We start from the raw sequence: 9,982 nt of genomic DNA on the forward strand, positions 1-9,982 counted from the left end.
TTGTGGTGCCTTCTCAAAGGAAACTTGATTGGTTTGAGCCTTGGATGAGGAAGAGACTTGCTTCCTGTTGTGTTCTTTGGCATTGTCTATTGCCTGCTCCAAATCCTATACACTAGTTTGGTGGATCTCAAAGTCTAGCATCTGGGCTAGCAGTATCAGCGTTTCTAGGAAGTTTTTTAGTAATGAAAATTCTCAGGCACCACTTTAGAATTACTGAATCACAGTAATTGCTGTCACGTCCCGGAACCTGTGTTCTATGAAGCCCTCCAGGTGATTCCAATGCATACTGAAGTTTGAGAACCTTCCCTTTGCATCTTCTTAGTTACATCCACCAGCATCAACATCACTTGGAGCCTGTTAAACATCTCAGGCCCACCCCAGCCATAGTGAATCAGATTTGCAGTTTAACAAGATACCCAAGTGATTCATATGCACATTAAGGTAAAAAGATGCATGAATCCAGAGAGAAGCATTATTACATGTAGACAATCAGGTTATTACACAACAGTATAATAAGAAGGACTCTAAATGTTTACAATTGTACTCTACTTAAATATTCTAAGTTTATACCCATACTGACCATATCTACCTATAGCTCCTACTCAACCACTTTTTCTTTTTCTTTTTTTAAGTTTGTATTTGAATTCCAGTTGGTTAACTCGAAGTATAGTCAGCGTAGTATTAGTTTCAGGTATATGATTTAGTGATTCAATACTTACATCCAACACCAGTGTTCATCACAAGTGCCCTCCTTAATCCTCATCACCTATTTAACCAATCATTCCACCCACCTCCCCTCTGTTAATCATCAGTCTTTTCTATATAGATTTTAAAGGTGACCCTTAGAAAATTCGCTAAAATGGGCCAGGAAAGTCCGTACTGGCATTCTGGCCTATAGGTCTGATGAATCATTACCCTTTACGAATAGAAACAGAGCTAGTTCAGACCGCCTAGGTGACTCCATTGGGTAAGCTTCCAACTCTTGATTTTGGCTCAGGTCATGATGTCACTCTTCATGGGTTGGAGCCCTGTGATGAGCTCTGTGCTGGCAGTGTGGAGCCTGCTTGGGATTCTCTCTCTCTCTCTCTCTCTCTCTCTCTGCCCATCCACCATTTATACACATATTCCCTCTCTTTCTCTCAAGAATAAATACATATTTTTAAAAAAATAGATAGTTCTTTGAGTCTCATTGCTATGTATACTCAATTGTACAAATACACTGTTGGGGCCCCTCCTTGCAAATATAGTAAGTGAAACGTGTTGCTCAAAGCTTTTTTTCTGGTTCAGTTGTTGACAGTTGCAGTGTCATTATTTGTCAAGGAACAGGAGTGTTTTTTTAATCATTGAAACACATGTTGAGACATTCTACTTATATATGATTATCATAGGAAGATGACCTTCTCTTTTTGATTTGTCAGATTTTCCTTCCTTTTATCCTCAAATTGGTAAACAAAATATTTATTATTATAGTTATGAATTAATTAGAATTTGAGACCACAAATATATTTATTTCCTTATATATGATTGTTTTATCACTTACATTTGATAATTTCAATATCTGTAGTTTTTTGGTTCTACTTCTTTTTTTTTCCTTCTGGTTTTAACTTATAGACTCGGGGTGCCTGGGTGGCTCAGTCGGTTAAGCCTCCGACTTCGGCTCAGGTCAGATCTCACGTTCGTGGGTTCCAGCCCCGCGTCGGGCTCTGTGCTGACAGCTAGCTCAGAGCCTGGAGCCTGTTTCAGATTCTGTCTCCTTCTCTTTCTGCCCCTCCCCCTCTCATGCTCTGTCTCTGTCTGTGTCAAAAATAAATAAAACATTAAAAAATTAAAAAAAATAACGTATAGACTCAAGTTTACTGTATTCTCTATTATTTTTGAATATACATTAGATGTTGCATGTGAAAAAGTCCAAGAGTGATTTGAAGTATATTATGAAGGTATTTTTCTTTCAGAAAATATATCCTTTGTTTCGGTCCGTTACCGAAGAGCATTACCACTCTGCAACTACTTAAACCAAGTTTAACTTTGAGATTCTTTGATCCAAGAAAGCCAAATCTGGGCTCAAATTTCATGTAACAGCTTCCTTACCTCTAGTTTTTCCTTAACCTTGAGGGTAAAGCACTTTGGGAGCTTGTTGTGGAGATGATTCTCGGTTTGGTTGTAAATTCTAACCAGGAAAGCATTATTCCTATCTCTCTTTTTTTTTTCTAATATATAAATGTTTTTTCTTACACAGAATGACCTCCCTCTACCAGCTGCATGAGACATAAATAGATGATTTTAACTCTAAAGTGAAATAGTGTCTACTGAAGCAATGTTGGAAAGGAGTTATAGATATGGAAAAAATATAGCTCTGGAATTTAGAAATGTGAGTTCTAGTCTTAACTGTTACTAACTAGATGTGATCTGGGCAAGTTATTTGATCCCTATGTCTTACTTTCCCTTTTTTATAGCATGAAGTAGCTTGCTGAACTATTCGTAAACTTGTGGAATAATAATGACACAAAAGCTTAATTGATACAAAATGTGAAAAAACTGCAAAGTTCCATACAAGGATTAAGTGTATTACTTAATCTTATCCTCTTAAGAGCCCAGTAGAGTAAGTACTTACTATGTTCATGTTTTACCAGCAAAGAAACAAAAACTCAGAGATTATGTAATTTTCCAAATGTCATATAGTTAATATGTGCCCAAACTGGGTTTCAAATAATACCGTTTGACTCTGAAGTTCTTGTATTTCACTCTCTTATACTTTTAGCATGTTTAAGGGACCCGTTCCTTTGGGCACCCAAATGCGAGGCCAAATAATACCTCTCAAAATGTCTCCTGAAAAATGCTAAGTATATAAGCTATAGGCAGAGTTATTCAAGGAAAGTTGTCAGTTTTCCTTTTTCTCCGAGTTCCTGTGAGTCATCTCCCTTCATGTAAAATAAGATGCCCTCAGGTGAAAAGCTAACTCTGTTAGAAAAACACCACCAACCATGAGAAATTGTGACAATAAGGTCTTTCTTGTCAAGTAGTGCTTTTGAGTTAGACACACAGGCCTGGCCATTCCTGAGTAGCAGGGAGCCCAGCTGACTCACTTCTTTCCTTAAACATGTGACTCTGCATACTCACTGTCACTCACTGAAAGGTAGTTAGTAAACGCAACCCGAAGCATCCTCTTTGGGGAATGAAGTTCAAACTGGATAATTGGCCAAGGAACTCAATAACATTCATAAATTTTGTGCTGCTGGATTTGACTAAGGAAGTGAAATTAATAACTATAATTAACAACAAATTATTTTTTCCTTACCCAAATATGTTTTTTAAGTTTACTTATTTATTTTGAGAGAGAGCATGGCAAGTAGGGGGAGCGGCAGAGAGAGGGGAGAAAACATCCTAAGCAGGCTCCATGCTGTCAGCACAGAGCCCAATGCTGGGCTCCATCTTACCTGAGCTGAAAACAAGAGTTGGGTGCTTAGCTGACTGAGCCACCCAGGAGCCCCACCTTACCCAGATTTTAAGCTTAAAAATCCAAGAACCTCTAAGAAATTGACACGTTAACATTCTTTCTTGCAATAATTTCCATCCATCTCTTGGAAGTTGTGTGATATACAAAGAATGCTTCTCAGTACGTATGTTTTCTGGTGAAAGAAGATCTACACCTATAGGTGAAGGAAATGAAGAATTATATGAAGGAAGAAGTCACTCTTTAGGTAGAAGCAGAGAGTGGCTAAGAATAGAAAACCCCAAAGTGGATAGTGATTCATTACCAACAACATCAGCAGGGTAGTGAATAAATGACTGACTGGCTTAGAAAGTAGTCTTTAAGATCAGTATTTGGGCCTTAAAAATCAAGATCTTTGAATCTTTTATTACTCGAGGTTGGTAACTCAGTTGGTAATAAGATACATCATGAGGTCCTTTGTCAAGACAAAGTAAAGCGGAGTGAACAGAGACAGAAAATAATTGATCAATTGGAAAAGAACAGTAAAACTACAGTATATTCAACTCTGTATTTCTAAACTAAGCACCAATTAAAAACCACCAGCTGTTCCCAAAAGATGCATTCTGCTAATTGAAATAATCTTAGATCTTGTTGCTCAAATACAGTCATGATTAATTCTTCCCTGGCTTTTGAGGTGCTCCTTATAATCCACATACACTGGGAGAGCTCAGTGATTATCAGAGAGGGTAGTACAACTATTATCTCTTTCATTGTTGAAGTTTGTCATATTTTATGTCCAAAAAAACAATCTGTTGATTTGTGTTTTTTTAAAGGAGTAAATTCTACACAATTATGCAGAATTCAGTGTAACTGGAAGGTCTTGAGGCTCCCTGCCCCCCTTTATTTACCTAGAGCTTATTAACACAGTACCACAGTCAAAAAGTTCAGGAGAAATGGCTGTAGGAAGTCTGAGTAGTCAAATCTTTTTCTTCCATATTGGAATTGTTACTTTTGTCGCCTATGGTTTTTTTGGGTTGTTTTTTTTTTTTTTGCAAGAATGTGAGTGAATCCCTGTATTTACTGGAAGTAGGCTGAAGTTCTCTTTTTTCTTTAATATTTTTTTAATGTTTATATTTGAGACAGAGAGAGACACAGAATCTGAAGCAGGCTCTAGGCTGAGCTGTCAGCACAGAGCCCAACACGGGGCTCAGACTCACAAGCCGTGAGATCATGACCTGAGCAGAAGTTGGATGCGTCGCCTATGTTTTTGTGTATAAAGTTCTTCTCATGGTGTTCAGCTGCTAATAGTTACTTCCACAAGCAGCTCATGAATATTTAAATGTGATGGGGATGATTTCCTGATTTTTTCAGAGTCTGCCAAAGTCATTAGTGACTAAGTTAATCAGAGGATAGTGGCTCTAAGCAGACCCACCAGAGGGTCAATTATCAGACATTGCCTACTCGTATGTAGCAAGCATTGACTCATGAGTAAAAAGAAATAAAGACATGTCCACAATTGGCCTTGTTCATTCCTTGGAGTGATCTAGGAGGCCTTTAGGGCAGCTAGAGAGACAGAGTTGTAGGGCGATTTTAGATGATCATCTTATAAGTATAGGTATTCTACATAATCCTTCTGAACAGTAGTTAGCCACTCATTTATTTAATACATATTGAGTGCCACTCCATAACATGCATTGCTCTATATTCTGAGGCTATAGCATCAGTCAAGACAGTCAAGGACCAAATTCTCATGGAGTGTATAGACAGCTAGAAGAGAGAGAAAATAAAGACAAATTAACAAGAAAAATATTAGACAACTATAAGTGCTGTGTAGAAAACTGAAATAGGGTGGTAGAGATTTCAAGGCTGCCTGAGACTAGGATTGCAAAGACCTCTTGGAGGAGGTGTTCAAGCTATGATTTAAATGACATGCATACCCTAACATACAAAGATTAGGCAGAGAGTTTCTGATCAGAGAGAATGCCTAGTAGAACTGCTCTCTGATTAAAAAGACCCCAAGGAGAGATAAAACTTTATATGATAGAAAGAACAGTATGATGGGAGCATATGATAGAAGTGAAGTCCTAGGAAATAGAGACCAGATCATGACATTCTTTTTAAGTGAGAATAAGACAATTGAGTTTTGTTCTAAGACACTAGATAGCTTTAAATAGAGGAGTGATATCCTGATTTACATTTAGCCAAATTACTTTGTGTCTCCGGTGAAGAATGTGTTTGGGTTAGTAGAGAGTTGCTACAGTAATCCATGTGATAGGTGATGGTGGCTTAGACAAGAGTGGTAGAAAGGCAGTGGAGTCAAATGAATTGATTTGAGATACATTTTGGATATACAGTTGTCAAAACTTACTAATAAAGTGAATGGGGCTGCTTTGAAAATGAGAAAATTCTAGGATCACTCCTAGATTATTGGTTTAATAAAAGTGGTGGATCTAAGGAGAAGACAGAGGTAGGGTAGGTTTTCAGAACTAGAGGAAATCAAATCAGTAGTTTTGTTTTGGCCTATCCTACTTTTAATAGATTTAATTTAGTCTTGAGAGTGAGGTCAGTGCTGCTGAGATTGAGGCCATTATTATAAACAGAGAGGTTCCACTGCCCAATGTTCCCAAAATCTACACTTTCCCTTGCTTTCGTCTCTAAATTGATAAATTCTCTGTATTGTAATGATTTGATGAAGGAAAAATTCACAAACATAAATAACATTGATAAATGTCTGCTGAGAGAATTCAAATCAGTCAGTGCACCTATTTTCTGAGGCCTTCATTCACTTAATATTTGCTATATACTTTTTGTCAGAAATACAAAAGATGAAACATGTTCTAAGTAGCAGAGAAATAAAGATATATATTCAAAGCTTTCACATAATCCTATAGTTTAAGAAAACTTGGACATTTAGTACTACCTTAATAAAATGTTCTCCATCAGCAATATTCTCCAACACTTTTTTCCCCTGAGAATATATGTAGCTATGACACAATTCTCACAGACTTTGTTACTGACAAATATATTCCCTGTAGAGCTAAATTATCAATTCCTTCCTATCAATCAAATCCTGATAATGTCATTCATTTTTACTTTACAGAAGCTTGGGGGATCTAGCCCCTATTATGAAATCTATTAACATTATGAAATTGTTCAAGAATGAAAACTATTGGCCTGCTTGGAGCCTGCCACTCAACATCAACATTTATTCTTCGTTTAATGTTTAAACATTTATTAATATGTTTAATAAAATAGATGATTTATTGGATTTATTCTCTTCTTTTTGCCAGAACTCAGATTAGAGTGGGATTTCATCGAATGGACTAAGAAGGAGTGTGTGTGTGTGTGTGTGTGTGTGTGTGTGTGTGTGTGTGCGCATGCGTGTGTAGGATGAGGTATCGTGTTGAATGGTGTCGTGGGCTGAATCATACCCCACTAAGTTCATATGTTGAAGTCCTGACCCTCAGTATGTCAGAATGTAACTATGTTTGGGACTAGGGCCTTTAAAGAGGTAATTAAGGTAAATGAGGCCATTAGAGTGGGTCCTACTCCAAAACAATTTGTATCCTTAGGAGAAGAGGAGATCAGGACACAGGTACAGAGGAAAGATCATGTGAGGATACAGAGAGAAGATGACCATCTACACCCAGGGCAGAAGCCTCAGAAGAAATCAGTCCTGCTAATATCCTGATATCTAACTTCTAGCCCCAGAACTGTGAGAAATAAATTTCTGTTGTTTAAGGCACATAGTAGAATCTCTCTACTATACATGGGATAAATGAGTAAGGAAAGCTCAGACAATGGGCAAAGCACTTGGAAGCTTGAAATTCTTTCACTCCCTTTTTTTCTCTAAGAATGCTCTTTCTAGAATACCCACCTATTCACGTTGGCATCTCCTGGAATGTTGAGCATATTTATGTAGTACTTTATTCTTGCCCACAGAGTTGCAGGGGAAGTCATGCATAACACTAGCTGACACATCCTTCTAGTATGCCTTAGATTTTGCTATCAGCTTAATATGTTTAATAAAATACAAGATTTGCATTTGTCTGTTTTGTACTAAAATGTTTAAATATACCTGCTATTTTTTCATCAGACTTAGATGGTTTGTTTCAAATGGTCTGACAGATTGAGGCTACATAGTGAATTCAACTTGACGGACAGGGATCTCAATTATCTAGACATCTTTTAGTACAGTGAGAGATATAAGTATAAATGTTGAGAAACAGTGCATGTTTTGAGTCTTTGCACAGAAAAAAAAACAATGATATAAAATATTAGACAAAATATGAGCTAAAAACCCTAAGGACACACATACTGAATTATAAGCATTGATTTTTCTGTCAATCTACTTGTCATATAGTCAAAGGACTTTTCTATTGAAAGTGAATGATTTGCCTGAGGAATGCACGAGTAAATTATTGTACTCTACTTTCTATTTGCCTGTAAATATTAGTGCTTTATGTAACATCTTAAATATTACATTTTACCTATATATTTGTAAGTATTTTCAAAAAGTCATCCTTCCTATGGGTGCTTCTTGGGTGGCTTATTTGGTTGAGCGTTTGGCTCTTGATTTCTTCTCAGGTCATGATCCCAAGGTTGTATGATGGAGTTCACTTCAGACTCTGTACTAGGTGTGGAGCCTTCTTGGGATTCTCTTTCTCCCTCAGCCTGTCTCCTTGGCATGCTTTCTCTCTCTCTAAAATAAAACGTAAAAATTCACCCTTCCTATATCCTTCATTTAACAACTTGACTTATGTTTTCCAAAATTTCTTCTTAACAAGGTATAACCATCTATGCCTCGGAGGTAGTAGAATTCACATTGTTTTATATATGATTATCACCATAGTAGAGAATTGTATAATGGGATAGTGTTGTGTGGGATAGTGTGAAAGGGCCAGGTGGAGGAAGAGGGAATGAAGCACAAGTTTAGTGTAGGGACCGAATAGTACAATTCTCAACAATAGCATATCCATGAATTTCTTTACTATCAATGATTTGTTTTGATACTAAATCTATTCAAGAGTTCTTAAAAAGTCCAGAATTAAGTACTATGATATTTTCCTTAATTGATGCTGAGATATGAGAAATTTAAAATCCTTTTATAGGGCACCTAGGTGTCTCAGTTGGTTGAGCGTCTGACTTCAGCTCATGTGATGATCTTGTGGTTCGTGGGTTCAAGACCTGTGTTGGGCTCTGTGTTGACAGCTTCCTCAGGGCCTGGAGGCTGCTTTGAATTCACTCTCTCTCGCTCTCTCTCTCTCTCGCTCAGCTCCTCCCTCACTTGTGCTCTGTGTCATTCTGTTTCTCAAAAATAAATTAATGTAAAAAAATAGTTTTTAAACCCTTTTGCTATTTCTACATTTTTTCTTCTGAGATTGTGGAAGTCTAAGAAGGGTCAGCCCAAGAAATTATTAATAAGACACTTGAAGTTGACAAGCCAGTGTCACCAGCGCTCTGGGGAAAGAGGTGGTGGTGATGGAGGAGGGCACTTGTGGGGAAGAGCACTGGGTGTTTTATGGAAATCAATTTGACAATAAAATATTAAAAAAAAGAAAAACAATGAACAATATTTATTGCCAAAGAAAACATTTGAACTTTTCATCAAAAAAAAAAAAAAGAAAGAAAGAAATACCTGGTTAATTTGCATCTCAGTAGGTTTCAGAAAGTCTAAGTGATTTCCTTGCAATAGAATGTTTGAGATCAATTACAACTTGGTCAGTTCTGAGTTTGAGTATAGACATGGAAACCTTTGCTTTCAATTCAATTTAACTTTCTAAATACAAACAAGAGGGATTATTTTCAAGAAACATTTTTTTACAGGAAGAAATAAGTCTAATGAAGGCATATTCCAAAATCAGAATATATTAAAATCAATGAAGCTATATTGAAATAATATTACAAAACAGATAGTGAGATTTTTCTGTGTGCTTCATTTTCACATCTAATTTCAATCTAGTTTTGCCAGAACACATCTGAAGCTACAGTTTTTCTTCTTTCCTCCTCCCCCACTCCCTCACTCCTTCCTTCCTTCCTTCCTTCGTTCCCTCGTTCGTTCGTTTGTTCTTCCTTCCTTCCACTGCTTTATGGAATATAACTGATATATAATAATACACTGCATGTGTATGAAAAGTACAATTTGATAAGTTTTGAAATGTGTCTTATGACCCATAAAACCATGACCACAATTAAGATAATAAACACATGAATCATCTTCAAAATGTTTCCTGATGTCCCTTTATTTTTTTTGAATATAACACAATTTATTTTTTTAACATATGCAATTATTTTCCATCATTTACAATACAGTAGTTACAATGAGACTCCAAACAGAAAAGCAAAGTAAAAAATCAAAACCCCAACTTCTATTTCATGTAATTAGACTTATACAGAAATTAGAAGGTTAAGTCACAACTAGTTAATCACCTAATTTCACAGCTATATGAAGTGGCATCGTTATATAGCAGCTTATCTATGATACATTCAAGATACATGATACAATTTATTACTTGCCCATAAGCTACAACACAGCCTGCTTAATACCTTTCC

The sequence above is a fragment of the Suricata suricatta genome, chromosome 10, assembly GCF_006229205.1.
Source record: "Suricata suricatta isolate VVHF042 chromosome 10, meerkat_22Aug2017_6uvM2_HiC, whole genome shotgun sequence".
In the NCBI taxonomy this organism is placed as follows: domain Eukaryota; kingdom Metazoa; phylum Chordata; class Mammalia; order Carnivora; family Herpestidae; genus Suricata; species Suricata suricatta.